Raw genomic sequence first — 10555 nt, 5'->3', positions numbered from 1 at the left:
AGAATCTTTCTCTATATCTTGTAATGTTTGATAGATATTAGCTGAGTACATTTAAAACCAATTATGATGTTAATACAGTACTGTAATGTTCTGAAAGTAATGATTACTTTTCATTGTTTTTTGAAGTGCTGTAAGGAAGAGACACTGTTGAAACCCTGTACAAAGTCTTCAGTGCACAAAATCAGTGTGCTTTTAGTTATTTGCAGTTCTTTATATTATCCTAGTACAAATGTTTCTACCCTCTTCTATAGTTTACAAACTGTTTTCTTGAAAATCTATTGCAGATTCTGTCCTTTTCAAAATTACAGTTGAGAATACTGTTGCAGATACTGCTAATCTTGTTCCATGAAGCATTACTGCCCACAATTTAAGTGCAAGTTATATTATTTGTCGGGCTTCTCCTCCTCTCTCTTCTCTTCACCAGCTTGACATCCTTCTCTGACCTTCTTGTCTGTAGAGACTGGTCATGGGCTAATCTCTACCCTCTTTGTCTCCTTTCATGGATGTTTTAACAGTTATGCTAGCCTGTTTCCATTTTTTTTTTTTTCATATTTATTTATACACAATCCGTAAACATATAGCATGTCTGGAGTAGCTGAATCTGTCCTTGGTGTTATTGTTCTTTCAACTTTTTTGAACAGTTACTTCACTCGTCCCAATTTCACTGGTATCATTATTAAGGTGTGGTTCATCTTCTAGGACATCCTCTGTGAATGAATGCCATGTCTGTGATGTCACTGCTGGACATTCTCTCATCAGTGGTTATGATGTCATATCTGTTCATAGCTGGTTAACTGTCATCAATTTTGTTGTGCAAAGCCGAAGAAGTTGTCTGTAAGGTGAGTGACGATAGTTGTATTGAACATTGATTTCTCCTTGTGATCAAAGTAGTGCTTGTCCTTCAAATTAGCCACCAAAACTTGAAAGTGATCTTGTTACAGAAGATGTGACATGGTATAGTTACTTGGGGTGAACTTACAGAATTATTACAATCAAAATGTGCTGTAAAAATTTATTAGTGTCCCTGCTAGCTGTAGAACAGCCTCTGTGGGAGTCTGGGTCACTCAACCCCCTGAATTTCAAGTCAGAAATTTCAAGGGAATTACTAAGCATAGGGGACCTTTTTTGCTTACATTCGTCCTACCTCTAAAGCTCAGAGAATGTCTTCAAACATTCAATAATCTTGTAACCAAACCAGCAAACACACAATTGTTAATAAAAACTTAATCTTCACTGTCTCACCTTTACTCTACTTTCAACAGAGTCTAACTTTCCATAAATCATACTGTGGCAGGTTTTCTTGAAATAGATATTAGAAATAAGTTTTACTTGTAGCTTTTCTCAAGCAAGAATTAAGAGTGAATCTGTCTCAGTTGGGAGGTAAACTATTAAGAGTTACATTTACAAGTTACAGGCAATATTAAATGGGGTTAAAGCCAGGGTGTGCCAAGGTAAGACATAGGGGCATGGAAGCTCCTTAACCTGACTATTATCAGGTTTTATATTAGAATTATAAGCCACATTTCTAGCTAAAACAGAATTATTAAGAAAGGCAACATGACATAGGCGTAGATGGTTTTTCAGAAAGGATTAATACTATTAATTAAAGCTTAAAGATGAAGTTGATTGGTGGCAATATAGAACGGGACAAGTTATTGCCTAGATGATATCCAGTGTCACAACGAAGTTTGTGGAGTAGTGGCCTCATTTTAGTAACAAATGGGGAAACTTTCACAACCCTGTGTTTAGGGCTTTGTCCTGTGGGTAGGATCCAAATGCCTCTCTTGTCCTTAACACAATGCCTGTAATTTTGGATAGAGTTGGAATTGGAAGATGGGATAATTCCAGAGGAATGTAAAAAATGCTGGTTGAATGTAAAGGCTTTAGCTGAGAGCCATGTTACATGAAAGAAAAGATATGCATTAAAACTAGAAAATGGGAACGTCTACACAGACATAAAAAAGTGGGAAATTCTAATTGGCGTCTGATAGACATTTTATTTAAAATAAGATGAATAAAAAGAAGAAAGTGGGATATGTTTGGAAGTGTCACAGCTTAGTTTGAAATTGATCTTTGGATGTAAAAAGATGATGGGAGGATAACATTGCATAAAAAACCTGATGGGTTATTCTTCCCTGACAAAGGATATGCAGTAGTAGATAATTTACTGCACCTCATCGCCAGGAAACTTTGCATCGTATGCTTTGGATGTCATATCCCATTTCTTCCATCTTACTTTCCACCCTCTCCTGACAATTGATTCATAGTGCAAATTTTCCCACATTGTACACTCTGGCTTCGCATTCCTACAAATAGTGTGTAGAAGTAGAGGATTAAGAGAGCAACCGTTTTCAGCAGTTATTTATGCAATTTTTTTTCCTGGATTATAGATATCTAGTTTCCAGCGTTCCCTTAAACCTACAAGCTACTCTTGTTATGAGGTTGGCTAGGCGTTCCTAAAGGATGGGTCTAATCATTAACACGATTTTTCTTATCTCTTTGCGCTGATTACATGTGAAGAGATTTTATCGTCGTCTAAGCGTTCAGCGTTAATCTACAGCTCTTGAGCAAATAGAATACAATCGATCTTTTGAGATAGGCTATATTGTCTGGTTTACAGGGATTTTTTCTTATCTTATTTAAAAGAGTTTTTTTTAGACTATGTACTTTAGTTCCAAGAAGTGATTTTTCCTTGCCAGATGTAATGTACAAATTTTGTTTGAAACTTGTATGCCGAGTTCCAGGAATACTTCAGTTCAAGTTGGATATTTTAGATAAGTTATAATCAGTGTAATTATGCTTCTGTGTAATAACAGTCTATATATATATATATATATATATATATATATATATATATATATATATATATCAGTTCATAGTTGGATATTTTATATAATATATAATCATATGTATATTATATATATATATATATATATATACAGTATATATATATATCAGTTCAAGTTGGATATTTTAGATATATATAATCAGTGTAATTATGCTTATGTGTAATTATATATATATATATATATATATATATATATATATATATATATATATATATATATAAACTTATTAGGGAATAACAACGTGAACCAAATTATAAAAAATAATGGTAGAGGATGTTAAACCCTAGCAAAACTCAAAAGTGTCATTGGAAGCATGTCTAGGACATTGGACACCTCCAACCCTTAATATCTTTTTATTGATTTTTTTTAACTAATTGCAACCTATTTCAAATTGTAGGTGGTATTCTTGATTGGTCTATCTTTTCACCTGCACGAAAAATCGGTATATACTGAGTCTCTCCTGAGGAAATATTGTAATACTTTTCTTGAGTATTGCTCCTGGGTTTCGTCCATAGTAGCTGAATCGCATCTTAAATTGTTGGACAAAAACGCGAGTTTTAACGAATTTCTTATTTATGCTCTTGATATTAATCTTTGACGCCGTCATTCCGTTAGCTCATTGTGTAAGATATTTCATACTTCTGAACATCCGTATTCAAAGTGTCCTAGACCATACCGTCTAGCCCCCTAGGGTGGTTAGTGCCGCGTGGTGCACTGTAGGCATTACTTAAAGTTCTGTGTAGCGTGCCCTTAGCTGCAAAACCCCTCTCGTTCCTTTTGCTGTATCTCCTTTCGTATTCTGTTTCTTCCATCTTACTTTCTACCCTCACCTAAGAATTGATTCATAGTCCTGTTGCACCTTTCAAACCTTTTACTGTCAATTTCCGTTTCAGCACTGAATAACCTCATAGGTCCCGGTGCTTGGCCTTTGGCCTAAATTCTATATTCAATTCAATTCTATACCATCTACCACATAGTACTAGAATGCAATTAATTCTTCTAATTCTTCCAGCCTTGCCTCTTATTGTGCAAGGTCCAATACCGTAAAGTTTTGTGGAAGTTTGATTCCTGTTGTGACCAAATCGTGAAATGATCTTCCTAATCCTTTAGTTGGATTGTTGGATCTTCTGAAGCTCAAACTTGGTGCAACTGCTTTTTACTTGTGCTGGCTGTCGTAAACCTCTCGTCACAGTTTATTAGCTATTTGTCTTGTTTGCTTTTATTTGTTATTTCTCTTTCAAATTTTTAGTCTCTATTTCTCAGTTTTCTTCTCGGTGTTGGCATGCTTTCCCTACGGGGACCCTTGGGCTTGAGAGAGAGAGAGAGAGAGAGAGAGAGAGAGAGAGAGAGAGAGAGAGAGAGAGAGAGAGTTTATTACATGTTATAAGAAAGTCAGAGCGGACTGCTTGAAGTACATTTGATAGAATCACAACAAACAGTATTTAAAACAGTTGTTTGAAATATTATCCGTCCTTTTAAAACACACTGAAACATTATGGAAGATACAGTTTGTCAGAACAATCTTCAAATTTTTTCTTGATGAAAGTATTGCTTTTGATTTCGGTATTTCGGTATGAGACGGAACATGGTTTAAGGCCAGTTACACGAGAGAGAGAGAAAGAGAGAGAATATTAGTCAACGACATACCCTAAGAGACATACAGACGGAAGGACGGACAGAAGGAATCTTTTAGAAGTATTCGAATGCAGAATGGAATCAGGGCGAGAAAAATATCTAGGGGTGCAAGATTCAGAAAAGGGACAAAGGGGGAGCCAAAAGTAGATCAATAGTTGCCAGGGGTCGATAAAATTTCTTTTGGGGGTTGGGGATGATGAAGGGAGGAGGAAAAAGAAGAAGAACGGCGGTCTGTTGTCCCTCAAGTGTCGAGGATTCGACAGGAGAGGAGAAAGTTCCTGGCAGGTGATACAGAGAAATGCATTTGCCCCGCGACGCTGATTTTGCTCAAGCATCGATTAGAATCCCGCGTCGGGATGCTGCTGCTGTTCTTTTTGAATCCAGGAACATCCCGAAGGGGCGAGAAGGAAGAACTTTCGACATTTTTCCACTCTTTCGAAAAATTCTCTCGTATGGGACTTTAATGGGAAGGATACTTATTTGTGTTATCTTACGTCAAACTGCGAATGGCTGACATAAGTATCGATTCGCTTTGCGTCTATAAAGCGAAGGATACAGCTGTCTGCCTTTAACTTATAAAAGTATTGGTTTCACTTTGAGACACTTTCCAAGCATTTATTTTATTTAAATAAGTCTTATACAATTACAACTTATAACAGATTTATAAATATCGCTATTTTCAAATATAATTTCATTTTTACGGACAACTTTGATGCAACAACTGGAGGAAGTGACTTGTCAAGCTTATGTTAGTTAATAAGCTAGTCATTTTTTTCCTATGCTAGCATCAATTCTGAGACAAGTACAACCTGTTGTACTTGTCTCAGAATTATATATGCCTTAGATTCCACCAAATTTCTAAGCAGAGAAAGAAATAAAAATATAATATAATATCGTATATTTAATCTTACGGTTGACTCTTTCGACATAAGGCGTCAGAGTTAGCGTTACAGGAAACGTACAGGGAGAGAAAGCGGTAGGCATGTTGTTATCTTCAGACTTAGGAATTGTGGGATCAAGTACAAATTTCTAAGTTAACTGATAATTAATTGATAACGAAAGGCCAAGTATCAGTTTTGTCTCGAACTCAAATTAATGCAAACGAGGTAGCATTAAATTGGTAAGGAGCCGTTTAAAAATTCGTAACGGCCTAGGGGGGAGGGGCTACTGGTGAAGTGTTATGAGTGTGACAGTGGGGGGAGGGGGTGCAGCCATAAGTTACATAACATTTTCACATTTTTTCCTTTGTTTCATTTGAAAAGATGTAAATGTAGAAGGACAAATGTGACTTAGAAAAAATCACAAATTAAATTAACCCTCTTCCAAACATGGCATAAGAGAACATTTTCATTTCAAATTTATCTGTGATTCTTTAATATTATAACATAAGAAGTATTAAGAAAAACCTAGAGGTAATAATTTTCAGGCATCAGGCTAGACTTTAATATATCATTGCATTAAAAAAAGGAAACATACTAATTCGGCGGGGGGGGGGGGTTTACCAGCTGATGTTACATAATTTTGTAGGGGGAGTTATGAGGCGTGACAAGGAGGGAGGTGTGGTCAGAAATTACCAAAAAAAGTGTTGCGTAATTTTTTAACGACCCTTAAATGGAATATGTAAACTACATTCATTCTTCCTAAGTTTCTCTCACTTTTATTTCGTTGTTAATTCGTTGCATCTGAGTTAATTCCACAAGTCTTTAACATTTTAGATAGTGTACGTTATGTTAATGTGCCTGTACATTCGAACGGTTATTAAGGTATTTTCTTAAAAATTGTAACGAATTACTCTATATAGCTAGCTGTGCGTAGCTAGATTATGCGGAGGATTTCAAAAATGTCAACCATTTTCATTTTTTTATAATAATAATAATAATAATAATAATTATTATTATTATTATTATTATTATTATTATTATTATTATTATACTGGATTGCATATATTACGGGACGAATTATACAGTCTCGAATGATAATCCTATTTGAATAAGTATCTGCACATATAAAAGTGAATATAGGTATACTTACTCATATGGAATTTACTACTGGAAGCTATTGAAATCAATTGGGATGTTCTATTTTAAAAGACACAAGTCAATCTTATCCTATAATTGTCTCAATGGTTAGGCGAAAATGAAGCCTCCTCGGAAAGAATAAAGAAAAAAAAAATAGATAGAAATACTTTTAGCTTTGTGTAGGCACTGAATAATAAATTTCCCGAATCCTATACATGAAATCCACTGAACACGAAAGCGATAGATGCCATTCACTCGTAAATATTGAACGCATTCTCGACCATCTCGGCCGATTAAGTCCATTTCGCGCCAAAACTTTTGTCACTCTACTCGGCAATTTCATGGTTCTTCTTCTGCCGCAAATCTCCCAAAACATTAGGTTTGGCGGCATACTTGCGCCTTATTTGCCACCATTAGCTTTTATTTTCCTCCCATTAGCTTAACTTAAGGAGACAGCTTTTATTTCGATTTAGAATTTACCGTAGACTATACTTTTTTTCCTCGGTTCAATATTTTATTTTACATAGTGCGTAGAAAATTAGTTATATTAGCCAACGTCCACCGTTGTTTTCTATTGCGTGTGTATGACTGTGTAGGCCTATAATTAAATATGTTTGTGTATATGACGAGAGAGAGAGAGAGAGAGAGAGAGAGAGAGAGAGAGAGAGAGAGAGAGAGAGAGAGAGGCGCCGATTAAACTTCTTTAAAAAAAAATCTTGTTAGTGCAATGAATTAATGATTAGTTTTATTAGCCTGCAACCGCCGTTGTTTTCTACTGTGTTTATGAATGTGTGGTGTGTAGACCTATAATTAAACTTGTGTGTGTATATGACGAGAGAGAGAGAGAGAGAGTTTAAACTTCTTAAAAAGATCTTGTTGGTGCAATGAATTAAAGATCACCTTGGGTCTTCCAAGTCAAGATTTTCTTCCGCCGTGTGATCAGAATCCCTCGTAAATGTTTCCTTCCTGTGGAAAGATCTGTCACTCCACCTCCCAACCACTGCTCTCTCCCTTGTGACCTCTTATTGATTTCCGTGTTGGTTTTTTCCGCTGGATATTTTTGGTTCGCGTTTGTGTTTTCGCCAAACTCCTGCTGGACATTACGTGGGAGGCGTGTTTCGTGAAATGTGTATGCTCGGTGTTGTTGTTCATGTGGGTGTATGCAATGTATTCATTGTTCTTTATAAATGCATGATTATTGGTATTATCTATTATCTTTATAGGTATATGTATTACATCAGAATATCTTCATTTATTTCTTGATTTGGATCTAGGCATAGTAGTGACAAGCGTTTCCTAAATGTGGTTAATAAAAATTGCATATCTGGTAAAATTTGACCAGTAGATTCTAAATATGACACACACACACACACACACACATATATATATATATATATATATATATATATATATATATATATATATATATATATATATATATATATATATATATATATATATATATATATATATATATGAACATCAGTGACTAATCTTTACTGTTACATAAAGGGTATTATTTTAAATTTTCTCTTCGCATATTCACTTATATTAAGATCATAAATTAACTATTGATCATGCAGGTGTATGTAAATAACAAATTTTTGAGGACATATTTTGCAAAGAGATTACAATAAGTTGACATGCCACAGATCACTGTAATGTGTCCGAGTATAAATCGGTAGAATTTATAGGAAAAAATATCACTAACGGCGTACATTTTACTGGTTTTAATAATAATAATAATAATATCTCTCTCTCTCTCTCTCTCTCTCTCTCTCTCTCTCTCTCTCTCTCTCTCTCTCTCTGGTTTTAGGTGAGGTGATGTATGTTCAAAGACCACTGCTATATTTTTTAATATGGTAAACATAGTAATTTTTCTTATATGAAAACAATTGACCAGTGTTCTTACTAAGTTAGACTTAAGTTAAAAAAATAGAAGAAAGAGGTTGAACTTGATTGATTAATTGAGAGAGAGAGAGAGAGAGAGAGAGATTATTATTATTATTATTATTATTATTATTATTATTATTATTATTATTATTATTATTATTATTCATAAGATGAACCTTGTTCATTTAGAAAAATGCCACAGGGGCCTTTGACTTGAAATTCAAGCTCCCAAGAGAGAGAGAGAGAGAGAGAGAGAGAGAGATCTGAGGGGAAATAGCAAACAGGAAGGAATTTCATAGGTTTGCAATGTAGGAAAAGGAGCACTGACCGAGCTGCCTTGAATAAATGTAGGAAATGGTGGTTTGGGGGTTTAGGGGTACACACCTTTGGAGAGGTGAACCTCTCTCTCTCTCTCTCTCTCTCTCTCTCTCTCTCTCTCTCTCTCTCTCTCTCTCTCTCTCTCTCTCTCTCCTCAGGTGTCATGGAGTAGAGTGATAGGTAATCGAAGCTTGTCCCTTCCTAAGTTTGGGAAGACAAAATACTTATAATGGGAAGATCAAAAAAGTAAGGAAATGGTATTGAAGAACTACTGTCTAAAGTCCAAAAGAAGCCCAACCCCATCCCACCTATAATAGATTGAAGGCCTGGTTGTTAGGCCTATGTGCCGCGGGAGGCAGGTGAAACCGAATCCTGTTTCTTAAGCAAATGCTTCTTAGTGGGTCAGTCTTTTAAAATAGCTCGAAATATGCATTTATTTCATAAACCACCTGAACAGAACAATAGACGTGATCGTATAATGATTTTACCAGACATAAAATTATTATAAGGTTCCTGGTTGCACAGCTTGAAGAGAGGAATTTGGCTTACATATATTTTGCGGAAGTTGTCATTTCTGTTGAATACATAAAAAGATAAAGACCTCGTTCCATGATTGTTCGAAAATACACGAAAGAGAGAGAGAGAAATTTCTTAGAAATAACTTTGTAGATTCCATTTGCTTCGAGGAAGGCGAGATTTGAGACCGCACATTTCTTGACGATTGTGAGGTACGGAATAATGAAACCAGGGAGATGAACCTTAGATAGAAGAATATACTCCTTTGATACCTGCAATCAGCATCTCTTATTAAAATGGCATTATACCCCCTTAACCCTCAGGATTTCTCTGATCAGGAATAGGGAAGTTAAAAGCTGTAAGTTTAAAGCTGTATAAACCACGATATAACGATATGAGAAAAATAAATCGCAGATCGCGTACATTCTTCAAGTATCTTGCGCGAGAGGATGCAGCCGAATTACTGTAATCCAACGGTCGTTGAGTAAAAAAATAAAAAAACTCGCCTTTCCTTCTCCCGCGTTCGATTCTCCTAATCTACATTCAACCAATAAGGCCATAATCGATAAGAGGTGTTGCGGGGTGGAAGTTTGACACTCGGAGAGACGATTACGCCCCTCAGAGACCTTTAAGGAGGTGTATTTAAGCGTTAGTCATGGTCGGCATCGATACCGATTCTCTGCTTCCCTAATCCGACGTCAGTTACTGTTTCTCATCGTCGTTAATGATTCAGAAGGCTTCAGGGCGTCGAGGGACGGAAGAAGGAGAAAAAGGGAGAGAATTGCTTTTGGGAAAGAATGACTGATAAAAAACAGGGGTAATTTGAGTTAAATGTGCCTTGCATATTACGCGTTCCAGAAATTGAAGGTTTCGCGCCAGTTTTGTAAATGTCGAATAGACACATTCGAATCCTAGATTTTGTTCATGCATACTCTAGGCTTTATTTTTATACAAAAACTAATATAAAAAGACGAAAATTGCTTATCAAGACTTAGCAATGTCTTGTGAATGAACAAAATTTTTTTGTGGACATGATTTTTTTTATATTGTAAAAACTTGTTAGCTTTACCAATATTAACATGAGTATTAAGCATGCTGAAAAGGTAGTCATGATGTATATGCTGTATATATATATATATATATATATATATATATATATATATATATATATATATATATATATATATATATATATATATATATATATATATATATATGATTATATATATATATATATATATATATATATATATATATATATATATCTATATATATATATATTTTTTTCACGATGCATACCAAGTACCTGGTTATTACATAACTAAT

Source organism: Macrobrachium rosenbergii, chromosome 3, assembly GCF_040412425.1.
Source record: "Macrobrachium rosenbergii isolate ZJJX-2024 chromosome 3, ASM4041242v1, whole genome shotgun sequence".
Taxonomy (NCBI): domain Eukaryota; kingdom Metazoa; phylum Arthropoda; class Malacostraca; order Decapoda; family Palaemonidae; genus Macrobrachium; species Macrobrachium rosenbergii.
The sequence above is the reverse complement of the archived record's forward strand: the minus strand, read 5'-3'. Positions refer to the sequence as shown.